The sequence below is a fragment of the Festucalex cinctus genome, chromosome 20 (assembly GCF_051991245.1).
Source record: "Festucalex cinctus isolate MCC-2025b chromosome 20, RoL_Fcin_1.0, whole genome shotgun sequence".
Lineage (NCBI taxonomy): Eukaryota > Metazoa > Chordata > Actinopteri > Syngnathiformes > Syngnathidae > Festucalex > Festucalex cinctus.
This window is the reverse complement of record NC_135430.1, coordinates 13,106,923-13,120,700: the sequence shown is the minus strand read 5'-3', so window position 1 is coordinate 13,120,700 and position 13,778 is coordinate 13,106,923. Positions and strand designations below refer to the sequence as shown.

At 39.1% G+C, this 13,778-nt stretch overlaps 1 long non-coding RNA gene across 1 annotated transcript in view; it reads left to right on the top strand.

The window, feature by feature from the left end:
• LOC144009209 (uncharacterized) overlaps positions 1–13,778 on the top strand; it is a 48,242-nt gene that overhangs the window by 3,715 nt on the left and 30,749 nt on the right. The window contains exons 2-3 of the long non-coding RNA XR_013280862.1: positions 789–834; positions 935–989. This is a non-coding gene — a long non-coding RNA (uncharacterized LOC144009209). The remainder of the gene's footprint in view (positions 1–788; positions 835–934; positions 990–13,778) is intronic.

Below are 13,778 nucleotides of genomic sequence, written 5' to 3'. Positions count from 1 at the left end.
ATCTTCCATGGAGCTAAGCAGGCTGTCCACTCAGGCCTGCGAATTGGGTGGTCCGGGATAGTGACGGGAGATGTTCGGCAATTCCAAGGGGCCTCGGTGTAGAAGGCGTAATTTAAAAAAAATGTATAGCGCTGGATATCTATCTACTATCTACCATTAAACACCCACTATTCGCTTGAATAGCTAAAAACAGCAAGTCATTCATGCCTCCCTAAAACTGTTTACAATTGCTTATATACATAGTTTAATCTGTAAATATGGGATCCCAAAACACTTCACTTTCATTTCAAACTCATTTTACATAATCTTTAAATACAAATGGCGTACAGGTGATTTGATTGTGGGGAAAATGTGCCAAAATTGTGCTTGTTGTTGTATGTCATTTGTTAGCTTGAGCTAGCAGAGCAAAATCTCAGAATTGGCGACTCCTCATAACTGCCATGAACATACCAGGGTAAACCCAGCTCCTCCCCGACAGACAAAAATAGTATAATCAATATGTATCGCTGCAAAAATACTTGTTAGCCACCATAGCTTCAAATTAGCCAAGGCTTTGGCGCCATCTTGTGGAATCTTAGGGTGCTTCCAAAACAGCACATTTCTGTGAATAGCTGATAGGTGAATTGCGATTTGTGGAGGTTGACTACACATCATTCAAAAGCAAAGATGAATAGGAATGTACATTTGGCAACTATTGAGGAGCTGGATAAACTTGTTAAAACAGTAAGTCTCACACTGAAGCACAACCTTCGCATTTTCAGCTAATTACAGTATCCCATCCATTTCAGAGCTTTTCCTAAATATGGTCGCAGGCGAGCTTAAACCTGACTTTGGGTGAGAGGCAGAAAATTAATTTATGGTACAGCCATGTTTTGTTTTGTTTCACATCTGTATAATTGTAAAGTAGTCTGTTTCTTCAAATGTTCTTTCTTAGGACCACACTGGCGACGACGTTCATTCTTATCCGTGGCACCACGGTCCCCTGTTGGGTAAGTTTGCTTGTGAAATTGACATAATAGTAATTTCTTTGCATATAATTGTGTCCTGATATGAATAAATTACCCCCAAAACCAGCTGGCCACTACATTAAGTACTGTGAGTGTTTTTACGTTATTTAGATGCACAATAGGGCCAAAACTTCATATAGTGCATTAAAAAACTACTACTACTACTACTATTACTACTATTACTACTACTACTACTACTACTAATACTACTACTACTACTACTAATAATAATAATAATAATAATAATAATAATAATAATCCCCGCGACCCTTGTGAGGAATAAGCGGTCAAGATAATGGATAGACGGATGGATAATAATAATAAAAGGAAGGGGGGGGGGGGGGGGGGGGCAAATTGGCCTGCCTTGCTCGTCTGTTTTTGAACACTAGGTGGCACTGTTAGGCTGTATGAAGATGCTCTTTGTTCGTCAACACAGAAGAATCCAATGTGGTTTTTGTTTGTTGCATTGTATCATGACAGTTTTATTTTCTTCTTATCTGACTTACAATTGCTGCACTCATGATTCAACTACTGTACTGTTTTGTTTTTATTCATCTATCGTCTCCTCTGACATGTATTTATCACCCTATCTGCTGTATTTTGATTTATATATGTTTCCATCATGGGAAAGCACATTCTTGAAGGCCTTTTTCCAACCTAACCTGTCTTTAAAGACTCCCTTGAAACCCCGTCGCCCCCAGTCCTCTTCCTCCTCGAGGGGAAACCGTGGATGATTTTGACAAGCCGGGTCACGTTCACATTCTTTGACGTGCTGGTGTCGCTTGTTTGTGAGTCAGGGGTATGTCGAGAGAGTGTCTTGGGAGCGACGGAGCCTTACAGACTCCGTTTAGAAGACTGCGTCTCTCGTTAGCCTGTCACTCGCTTCCTGTTCCATCACAAAGACATGCACATACTGTACAGTGTACACTGCATGTCTGGGCCTAACTACATATTCCTTTGAGACACTGCTTAGCTGCTCAAACTCAACCAGTGTAATATATTCAATGTACTAAAACATCAAGCCATGACACATGTATGAAATGCTCTTGTTTATGACCACAAAAGTGACTCACATGACAGCTAGCTAAAAGTAGCTGGCTAGCAGTTAGTGCAAGAAGCTATAGTCGTCTAAATCTTCACTTAGTGTTCGTTGTTTTTAAACAGCACAAACTTAACGGGCAGTAATTTACATAGACATTTATTATAGATATTGACTTTTTGTTTTTGTCAATTTAGCCATCTTGTACTTAGCAGCCAGAACAGAGTACCGTTTTTGTCGCCATGCTATATGTCAATAAGTTTAGTTTCCTGTCCCATGGCCATCATTTAAATTTTCCTCTTTGCTATCACAGGTACAAAAAAAAAAAAAATCAAAACAAAGAAATGCATTAGTCCTTAATCCACTCAGTCTTTAACCCACGATGATGTCCTCGTCGCTAACCTTCAATTCCGAACGGACCCAGCTAGGTACTCAGCCTTTTTATACGGGGAGTCCTGAAGCACGGAATACTTTCGGTTCCATGCACTTCAAACAAACCTCTCAATCCTCTCACAGATTGTGGCCGCGAGCGTGAATATTATTTCAGACACATCACAGGGATCTGCTTCAGGTTAGCGCATACAAATGAGAAACAGGATGGAAGGGAAAAAAGCAGGAAGAAGGAAATCTAAAACATATGATGCACCATGAGTGTTCAAATAATAGTACATTTTTATTTTTATTTTTTATTTTTTTTGTGTGTGTGGCATTTAAAGACTTTTGATTTGATGCCAAAAATTCATACAGGGGAAAAATGCCTCCACAAAGATTGCAATTTTGATTTAAAAAAAAGAACAATAAGACACCATCCTAATCACCGTACAGGCCAATATGACCTGAGGAGGCTTCCATACGACCCCTTATTGCTCTTGCGCATGAATCGGCTTGCCATGTTAGTATGTTACCGTGGTAACAGATGAACACTTGTCAGCTGTAGCACAGAGGGAGCCATGGCAACACAGCCCGCCACCTTTGTGTGTGTGTGTGTGTGTGTGTGTGAATGTGAATGCATGTGTGAATCCTGTGAGTGGCGCATGGACATGTTGTCAGCCAGGCAGCATTGTGGGAGCTCTATCTATCGATCTTATCTTCAGTTTTTTTAAAACCTCTAAATATAGTCTTTTCCACTTGGATCATTGTTTTCGGGGTTAAGGTTGGGTTGGTTCTGCTCCGTTTTCTTGAGTGCGTCGCCCTTTAATTCCCTCGGTTCCTCCTTTTGAGTCCAGCCAAGATGATACCCGTGGCCTCGATGTCACTTGTCATTCCCTTTGTGGCAGCCCTGACATGCTATCTACTGTTTTGTCTCTCCAGTCTCAGTCGTTGGCTCGTTGTCACATGCCGCTCTGGCCACTCGACGGTTTGGCAACGGGGGCATTTATATGCTTGTTTTGTGCCAGGGGAAATTGTGTGGGAGTTTTCCCAGTTTGAATTGTTTAGATTGATGTGTATGATTGGCAGGGGAGCGTGACAGAGGAGGCAAGGACAAAGCAATGCAAGCCCTACTTTGGGATAGTATCAAATCAGACAAGACCTCCTCTGCCAAGGATGAACAATACAGATAGGAGCCCCTTTTACACTGCTTGTAAAAGCCGGCTGTAATGGGAGATGGATGAATTTCTGCTTTCAGAGGTAGTAACAGGACCGGGATGACTAACGGAATTCTGCAATATTGACCTGGCACTTAATTCTCTTGACCTGTTAAGTTGACAGTAATCATCACTTTCCGCCCACTATTCTTTACTTTCCCATTATCTTTTTTTTTTTTTTTGGCAGACTGTCATGCATATCTGCCACGGCTTTGTCCGCCACACAGTGCCACGTCTGTTCCTTGAGTGGCGTGAGCGGCCCCTCGCGCCGCATCCCCGTCACTTGACCGGTCCGTCGGCCTGCTGTTCCGGCTGGCCCCGCTCACAAAGGCGGCCCTTATTAGGGAGCCACGCTGGGTCCCTGGCGCTGGAATGTTAACAAGCTCTCCGGGAGCTGCTTATGACCTTATGCCGACGCACCCTCTCCAAATCCGTGTCAACCACGCCTCCGGTGACCCGGTTGACTGGAAGTTAACAAGGCGTCAGTCATCACGCCGTTTTTCCCGAGGCGGCATTTAAACTGAAAATTGATTGATTTATAGATATATTTTTAATGGTGGCTATTTGAAGGAAACACATTACCATTTTTATGAGATTGTTTTAAGTAAACAAACTCTGAGGGTATCCTTGGATCCAGCAGAGCTTCTCTCTGAAGCTTGGCATACCTATATAAAGTCTTGCATGTGTTGAGAGTGCACATATCAAAGTGTGGCGGGCTGTCAAAACAATAATTTTGATCTTAGCCAATTAGCAAGTGTCCTGAAGCTGGCACTGTTGCCCAGGTAATTGTTTGGAGAAGGTGTTTCTCAAGTCATTCACCACAATGAAAATGACAAGAGATGTTTCAACCCTACTGTAGTTACCAGACAAGTTAGCAGCTAGCTAGCTAACACCTAGCTGTTTATTTCTTCTTCTACTGTGTGCAACTTATTCTTCTTTGTATTTTTCAGGGGGGTTTTTTCCATTTGTTTGGAGACCATTTTTCTTAAGTCATTCACCACAATATAAACAACAAGAGATGTTTCAAGTTCAACCCTACTTTAGTTACCAGACAAGCTAACAGCTAGCTAGCTAACAACGAGCTGTTTATTTCTTCTTCTACTATGTCCAACTCGTTCTTCCTTGTATTTTCTGACATTTTGTGGCTACATGCTGCCCTTCATAGGTCATTCTTGGCCAACTGTGGTGGACTTGAGCCACCTGTTTTGCCTCGATGTTATCAACTTGTGTGAAATGTACTAGGTACTACATGCTTGATTTTTGCCACAGCAAATTGGAAATATCTTGAAACTTTTAGATTAAGACTTGAGATTTACTTGTGAGATCTGTGACGACTCCCACATCTAATCTTGGAATTATGACAGATTTAATTTTGCGAGGAATCCGAGGATAGACTAATTATTGTCAGTGGATTTATCGTTTGTTGTGTGGTGTGCTAATTTAGTCATCTGGCGTATACCTTAACCACACACTACAAGTTCGCCTTGATCGTGTGGGGTCTCTCACTCTTGCAAATATCAGTAGCCTATGAGCGTGCCCAACTTTAGCTAAAAAATGCAAACCCACCTTGGATTAGATTGTCCCATCTCAATTTGTCGAGCTCATTAGCGACAGCTTGATGGATTTGTCGCTCTTCTCAGTGGCAATTAAGGCATGCTGCAGCCCGACTGTGTGAAAAGTGAAGATGCATTGCCAGCTCATTTGTCAACTGTTTGATCTCATATTTTTTGCCTCCCTTTTTTCCCTATAAGTAGTTACGCAAAGTAATCTTCTAGTTGTATCCGTCGTAGACATGAGGACCCGTAAAAAAAAAAAAAAAAAAAAAAAAGAGGCTGAGTCATTGTTTTTGATGTTCAAAGTCCAACGGGAGCGCGGCAGAGGGTCTGTAACCACTCGCAGGGCTGCTTGCCTCCGACCGCTTCACCTCAGGACTTTTGGCTAGCTCGCTGCCTACCTCTTCCCCAGTTCCAGCCCTCCTCTTTCATCCCTGTGAGGCCTCTTTGCACTCAATTACTTCCATGTGGACGTCTCCCTTCCCCCCAAAGAGAGTATTTATAGCGCCGCTCTGTCTCTCACAAACTAATAAGAGAGCATTCCGGTATTGGAAATAAATGCCAAAAATGCTCCCATGTAAATTTGACTTAAGGATCACTTATAGTAAATAATAAAGTGTTGGTTCTGAACACATAAATTAATTAGATTGGTGAGGCACTTAGTGACCCACTTCTTTTATGATTGGGCTTAAGCCTGCGCCACAAATAATCTTTACGATATGGTTTGGCCTCTCAGATTTAACGACAGGATTTCCTGAAATAGTGCCTGCCCCACTAATAGACAGTTTCACACAAATACTTTCTGTGGTTATTTATTTATTTACTCTTGTGTTTTCCATTGGAAAGGGGAGGCATTCATTGCTTTGATTCTCAACTGGTGGGACACGGATTCATTCAAGATGGTCTTACTTTATGTTGAAACGGGTTCGTGTTGACTGACGTGAATAGTAAAATATTTGTTGTCGTAAAATCCAGTTTGAACGTAATCATTTCATACCTCCTAAATCCTCAAGTAGTTTTCTTCTGGCTTGTGACGTTCCATGATGGGTGTGGATTATACCGTTGACCTGTGCACCTTCATCCTCTCTGCCGTTTATTTTCTCGGCATGGGTGTCTCCATCCTCTTTTGTTTTGAAATTTAAAACAGCCCTCGTGTCTTTCTGTCCCCCTCAGTTTTCGCCTAGTTTTCTCTTTTATTCGCGCCATCTTACACTTTTATCAACCCCTGACAGTATACTCCTATTATTCACAAACACGACATGGCTAAGACTTTAAAGTGCTCCTGCAACAATAAAACTGGCGGAGAGGTCATCAATCACCCAACGGCTCACGATGGAGCATGGACTCGCGCGACGTTTCACTCTGACATATTAATTAGACCTAAGCATGAAAAATGATATGCGGTTTGGGACAGAACTGTCGCTCTTATTTGCACAGGTACAAACAACTGACCTGTCTTTTCATAGATTAAATGATAATAATAATAATAATAATAATAATAATAATAATAATAATAATAATAATTGTGTCTTATCATCTCTTTTAAAAAGATATTGGAGGAGGTGGCGTTTCCCAGCATGCTTTGCTGTAGTCCCAATTATCACTTTTGACTGTGTTATCATGCCTCTCTAATGTGTTGTTTTGGGTGTAACAGCTAGCGGTGTCATATTGGTACTGTGAGAACAGCAAAGACACCAAGTTTATGTTTTGTTTTTTGTTTTTTTTAAACTTGCTGCGCGGGCCAGTTCCATGATATTTATCAAATGGATCCGTGGGCAAGATTTAATTGCACAGCATGCCCAGAGTTTGACACATATGATTTAGAGTCTTCAATGAACTGAACATGCATGTTTTTTTGGAATGTATTGAAGAAAGAAGGAAAAAAAAAAAAAAAAACGCCAGCAGAGGGAGAATATGCAATTTACACACGGGAAAGTCTGAGTCGATAGGACCTGTCAGCTATTGGGCGGGGTACCGTGTTAAAAATTTCAAACAAAAAAAAAATTAAAAATGCTAACACCAGTTACACATAACTACTTTGTCGATGTACCGGTACCCGTAAATGCCATTGAAATCTCAAGGAAATGCCAATTAATATTTTTTAAAGGAAAATAAAAATGGTATTGCCAATTTTTCATTAAAAAAAATTTTTGTGGTGATGAAAACATAATAAAGTCATTATTTTAGGAGAATTAAGTCCAATATTTCAAAAATACAACTGGTGTCCAAATATTACACCTTTTAGTATGGAAATGGTGCATTTATTATCTTAAAAAAAAAAATAAAAAAAATGATACACTTTTTGTTCCCATGAAAATATGTATACTGTACATAAAATTCCTATAATAATTTGACTTTTATGTTTTAAAAATAAATGCAACTTTACGAGATGATGCTTTCGAAGTAGTAGGTTTCTTATGTTTGTTTTATTAGTGCGCCAGTCGCTATATTTATACTAGTTAGGGGAGACCGGGGCTAGTTGTATCACTTTTTATACTTTTATATATTTCTTGGAATCAATACATCATATATAAACCAAACTTATACCAGATGAAAGACCAAAGTCTTGGGTATATTTTTCGTATTCATGTCATTTTCGTACTTTGCATCGGTGCAGAGTTATAAGCCATCAAACAGAGGGAGTGAACATGTGACATGTTGCCCCACCAATGGGTAAGTTGTCACACTATATGGGCTAAGATGTCACGTTGGATTTTGCAACTAATAAAACAAGGACAAAATTATCCTTGTTCTCCTATTTTGTTTTGTCTGTTGGCTTTTACAGCCAGAGAAATTGTTTATCATTGATCTTGAGAATTTACTAGTCATTGAGTAAACTTTAACATAAAATATTATGAAATAAATTAAAGTCCTTAGGAACTGCTGGCATGTAGGTCATAGCTCTCAAATGTCTGTTTTGCTTCCCTTAAACTGGAAATTTCAGATTAAATTTAATTTTAAAAAATTAAAGCATTTCAATGAATGGATGGATCGTTCATTATGAAACGTAAACCAGTCATGTCGTGGTACTGGAAAATCCATTTTTATCAATGAAACAAAACCTATCAAACTAAATTCCTCGTTCTTCAGACTCATCATCTGAAGAACAATTCTGGCATACGTAAACAGAGTTGCCAGAGGTGCATTTTTCTTTGGCCCATTCTTTGCATATGTGACAGCAAACCCCAAAATGACTGAGACAAGTTGCCCCAAATGACCATGTTGGCTAAAACTTGCTCTAGTTCAAAGCTAGCTTAAAACAGAGCAGTGTCTGAGGCATAACAAGATGCCTGAAACTCTTCTCTAACGTGTCCACACGATTTTCTGCTAGAATTTGTACACAACCCCTGACCACTTATATGAAGAAAATTGCAACGTGACAACTTACCGTGATACAACTAGCCCCGGTCTCCCCTACACACTTTTTCAAAAGATACCACTTAGTAATTTATTGCATATTATTTTCGTGGACCCCAAGTACCGTATTTTCCGCACTATAAGGCGCACCTAAAAGCCTTCAATTTTTTCAAAAGCTGACCATGCGCCTTATAATCCAGTGCGCCTTATATATGGATCAATATTGAGCCGCAACAGGTCTCGCTGTCAAGACGCTATCGGTGACCCCGTACGATCGGCATGCGCAGAAGATCCCGCCATCTTGGTTCGCTAGCTAATACTAATACTTTACCTCAGAGAAAATAATAAAACAGCTGTTTATTCATTTTGGGAGTGAATGGAGTTGTCAGAAAGCTGGTTTGTAATTTTGTAAGTTTGACTGACATCTGACTGTTTGTTGACATTCCCTTTAGCGCAGCACCATCTAATGGATGCAGAACGTAACCCCAGCCTCTACTGTAGCGCCTTATATATGGAAAAAGTTTGAAAATATGTCATACATTGAATGTGCGCCTTATAATGAGGTGCGCCTTATAGTGCAGAAAATACGGTAATAAGTCGCAGTCCCTCTGTCGCCCAGGGACCCTAGTTGGAGTACCGCCGCTTTAGCTGCTCATTAAGTCTCCAGTGATTTGTCTGAAAAAAAAAACATGCATTCACTATGATTGCATGATGAGTGTGTTAGATACCGTCTCACTTTCCAGCTCATTAATTATCCTCGCCTCTTCTCTTTGCTGTCCTTGAGCAGCCTCGCTTCAGACTAACCCAGCGGACCTACAAGTGTGTGTGGGAATGTGTCGTGGCGGGGGAGAGGTCAAACAGGATACAAATCCTTTTAATGAACTGGCCTTTTTTCTCCTCAGGCGTACCGTCTCCACTCTCTACCGCATACGCGTCCCTCCACATAGATGTGCACGATACACACTCGTAATCTCACACACAAAAGCGGCAGACAGCTGCTAGACCGACAAGGCTCTGACGCCACTGGACATTTACGCAGCTCCCCTGCAAGTGCAAGAATATAAAACATCAGTCGATCATCTGCTTTGTGTCCGCAGAGGTGCACTACACTAATCCCATTTCCAGGCACAATTCCCTTAACTCATTTTAACACAGCGTCCATTAGAGGTGAATGGATAGGCGGATATATTCATGTTATTGAGCGGCACTGTTAAATAAGACGAGATTTACTCATCAAAGTGGCCGGTCAGCATTTTTTTTTTTTTCTTTTCACAGCTAGGCACAAAAATTCCACAACTTAGCATGTAAACAACGCTTAAGATAACAACTTCCAGATGCAAGGGGGATGTTTTATTCATATTTTTTTGTGATAAAAACAGATTAAAATATGTTGTGCCATGAAAGGAAAATATTATTTTTTTCTCTCTCTCTTTTATTGCAACCAAGCTAACATGTGACTATTATGCACAATATTGTTAGCTTAATAGCATATGTACCCAAGTCATCATGTTAGCTTAATAGCATAATTGTCGTGGTCAGTTTGTCAATTATCTAAATCATGGTAATCTGCCAAGATTAAACCGAGGCAACTGGACTCTTCTTGTCTGTTAAATGGGGACGGGTCTCGAATAAGCTTCGGCTTCTACCCGTCAGCCCTTCTTTCGGATGTCAATGTTGCAAATGATGTGATGTGATTGATGTAAACTGTAATGTGTCCGAAAGGAAAAAATGAATAAACTAAACTAAACTAAATTTGTTTTTGCTGTTCTGAAAATAATAATAATGCCTTAATGCTGAAGCTAATTTTTCAAGGGTCGCGACGAAGCTATTACGAGTGGTTCTCGAGCTCTTTGCACAAAGTACCGCTACAATTGCCAACATCATTACTAATATTAAGGTACATTAGTAAGTTTTTTTTAGTTTTTTTTTTGTGGGGGTTATTACCAAAATGTGTATTTAATAAGAATTAAGGGCTCTTAAGACTTTTTCTTGTTACAAAATCCTTTTGCTCGGCTTATTACTTTTTTTTGTTTTTTTGTTTTTTAATCAGTAGCGCTTTGAGATGGCTGAAATATAAAGCGCATTACAAATACATATATACCCCCTGCGACCCTTGTGAGGAATAAGCGGTCAATAAAATGGATGTATGGATGGATAATAATAAAACGTGATTCAATAATAATTACATTAAAATTAGGGATGCCCTCGCAGTTTTATGTTGCATTTTTAAAACATAACTTTTGTTTTGGCTAACTCAAAATGAGTTACTGGTTGTCTTTGAAGCAGAAATATCAATAAAATTCAGCTTCATGGTGCTTTACAAAATGTTTCAATGTATTTGTACACTTATAGTAAGACTCGAAAGTGTTTTGTTTGTTTTTTTCATCAGAGAGTTTCTAACTGTGGTATGAGTCCCCCTTTTAGTTCTTGGGCTTACTCTAGTGGCACCCGAAAGAATCAGTGCATAATAGTGCTTCTTCTTTGTTTATTACAGTACCGTATATTTTTTTAAGCACAGTTCAGTTTGATTTCATTTTTAATTTAGAGAAGCACTGTTCTATTTCTTATCCTGTCAAGAGTCACAGATGAAACTTAAAGGGATACTTTACTTATTTAGACATTTTTGACAGTCAAACATTAAAATTTGGCCTATAATAAAGTTGATATTTTCATTATTTGTCATGTACAATTAGTACCTTTAAAAACACATTTTGCAACTTGCTGTCGACTGAAAATGACATCACAAGGGCTCAGGTAACCAATCACAGCTCAGCTTGTGAATGTCACATGACCCAACCTTAGAAAACAGGTGAGCTGTGATTGGCTACCTGAGCCCTTGTGATGTCATTTTCAGTCGACAGTGAGTTGCAATTTTTTTTTTTTAAAGGTACTATTTGTATGTGACAAATAATGAAAGTATCAAATGAATTATAGACAAAATATTAACTTTTTATTGCTATAATGGGCTAAATAAGTGACGTATCCCTTTGAGCAAAAAGCAAACCACCAATTTTGCTGTTATTTTCACTTTATTATTTTGTTCCTAATACAGTATTTTGCTTTCTATTCAAATTAGCAAAGTAAAATTGCGAGCTTTATAAATGTAGAATCTCATTTACTTACATATGTGCTTTAAACAAAAGTGTGAAGCAGTCATTGGCACGACATCAGACGGATTCCACCGGCCCGGCTTATCGCGGTCCTCCGTGTTCCTCGCCGAGGCGGGGGAGAGCGTTTTCATAAAAATTGGTTGACCTTTGCGACTCGGGTGTCTGTGGCGTACACGGCGGCGTGGGCGGCACCGAGGACTTTACGCTCGATAGTGTTTCATAAAGCACAGGGGGTGTTTTTCGTAAAGATGCTATCTCTTTTTTTTGTAACTGTGTGAAATACAACAGAAAAAAAGCAAATTTATGAATAGTGACCAAGGTATATGCGGGGGATTACTGTAATACATGCAGTGCTATTCTCTTGTGAGTAATTGTAGACCACCCGTGCGGCCCTTTGCTAATTGGCCCCAATCTCTGTCGCCGTCGTTAGCGTACACGTAATGATTTTCAGGCTCAGCCATCGTTAATCTCATGCCCCTCGCATCTGCTCATTACGGCAAGCCGTCTTATCTTGTACTCGCCCCTCCGCGGACGAGCGTAGCCGTCGTCGCGTCAACTCAATACGGGCGCATCTCTCAAGTAAATAGAGTCCGCATGAGGCACGCTCCATTAGACGCACTTGAAGAGTGCTGAGAAGGACGTTTCTGGAGCGAGCGCGGGTCAGCCTACTCGTTAATGCATGCCGCGCGTGTGTATACCTGACAGTGAAAACAGCGGTAAGTGGAGAGTCGGCTTCATTTGACCTTTCGCTATAGTTCGGAATTACACCTTTTATCTCGCAATATGACATTTTTATTCTCAAAAATTAAAAAAACAATCTTGTCGTTTACTTCATTCTAGTGAATAATACTTTTTTTGCAGAATATTCTCGTAAAATGACTTTAGTCTCCTCAAATTACATGTTTTTCTCATTCTTTATATTACAACCTTATTCCAATAAAATTCAGACTTTAACATAAGATTACTTATCTGACTTTTTTTTGTAGTGTAAGATTTTATTCTCGTGAATAAAAAAGTTCTTGTAGTATTAGTTAACTATTTCACATATTGCGACTTAATTTTCTTTAATTAAATTAAACTCAAAATCACATTATTTGTTTAAAAACATTTTTAAAAACTTTATGAGAACATTTGGACTTTTTACGTTATTCTTCCAAAATTCCACATTTTCACTCAAAATTACATTATTCGTAAAAAAAATGGTAAAAACTTTACATGACGAACATTTTGACTTATGTTCTGTAAACTGTCTGTTATCAATTTACAACTTTATTCTGTTAAAATTAAAACTTTTTTATATAATGTTGCAGCTTCATTCTCATGCCAAAATGTATCATATTACTTTGTTCATGAAAAAATATGAGTTTTCTAATTTTTTTACTTTTTTCTTTGAATGCTGACTACTCTCTTGAAATATTTTTTTCATTCTTGCTTGACAATTATTCATGTAAAAAAAAAAAAACTCATAAAATGATTTTATTGTCCTAATGTTTTATTTATCTATGTCATGAAAGGGTCATGCAAGGGTTATGTTTGGGTCATGACCGTGAGGTCAAGTGTCTGTTTTTTAACTGATGTAATCGGCATCTAGTTTCAACTATGTGATGTCATGAGCTATGTGATGTCAAAAATCTTTAATCTCTTTTTCTGGTCAACAGCCAATAAGATAATTTCATGGTAGTCCTGTTAGCCACATGTCTAACCACAGCCAATCCGATCAATTGACTGTATATTTAAGCCAAACCGAGAAGTGTGTGTTGGTCGGATTATTACCTCGGTTCCTCTGTGCATCTCCACAGCCCAAGGGGGCTTGGCGTCTCGTGATTCTCGATGCATTCTCATTGTTTCTCGTCTCGTCAAGTTTGTTCTACGCCTCTCGATGTTATGAGAATAAATAGTTAAAATCTTTTGTGTCTGCGCTTTTGAGATCCAACCTCAGAACACAATTTATTACTTTTTCTTGCAAAATTACAGCTCAGCTTAGTCTTCTTGTAACATCTTTACATTCTCATAAATATTGATTTATTTCCTGTTATTAAGACTTTGAATCATGTTTTTTTCTGGTGTATTTTTCCCCACATAATATTTTTTCTTACTTCACTTATATTATCATATTTCAGCTTCAT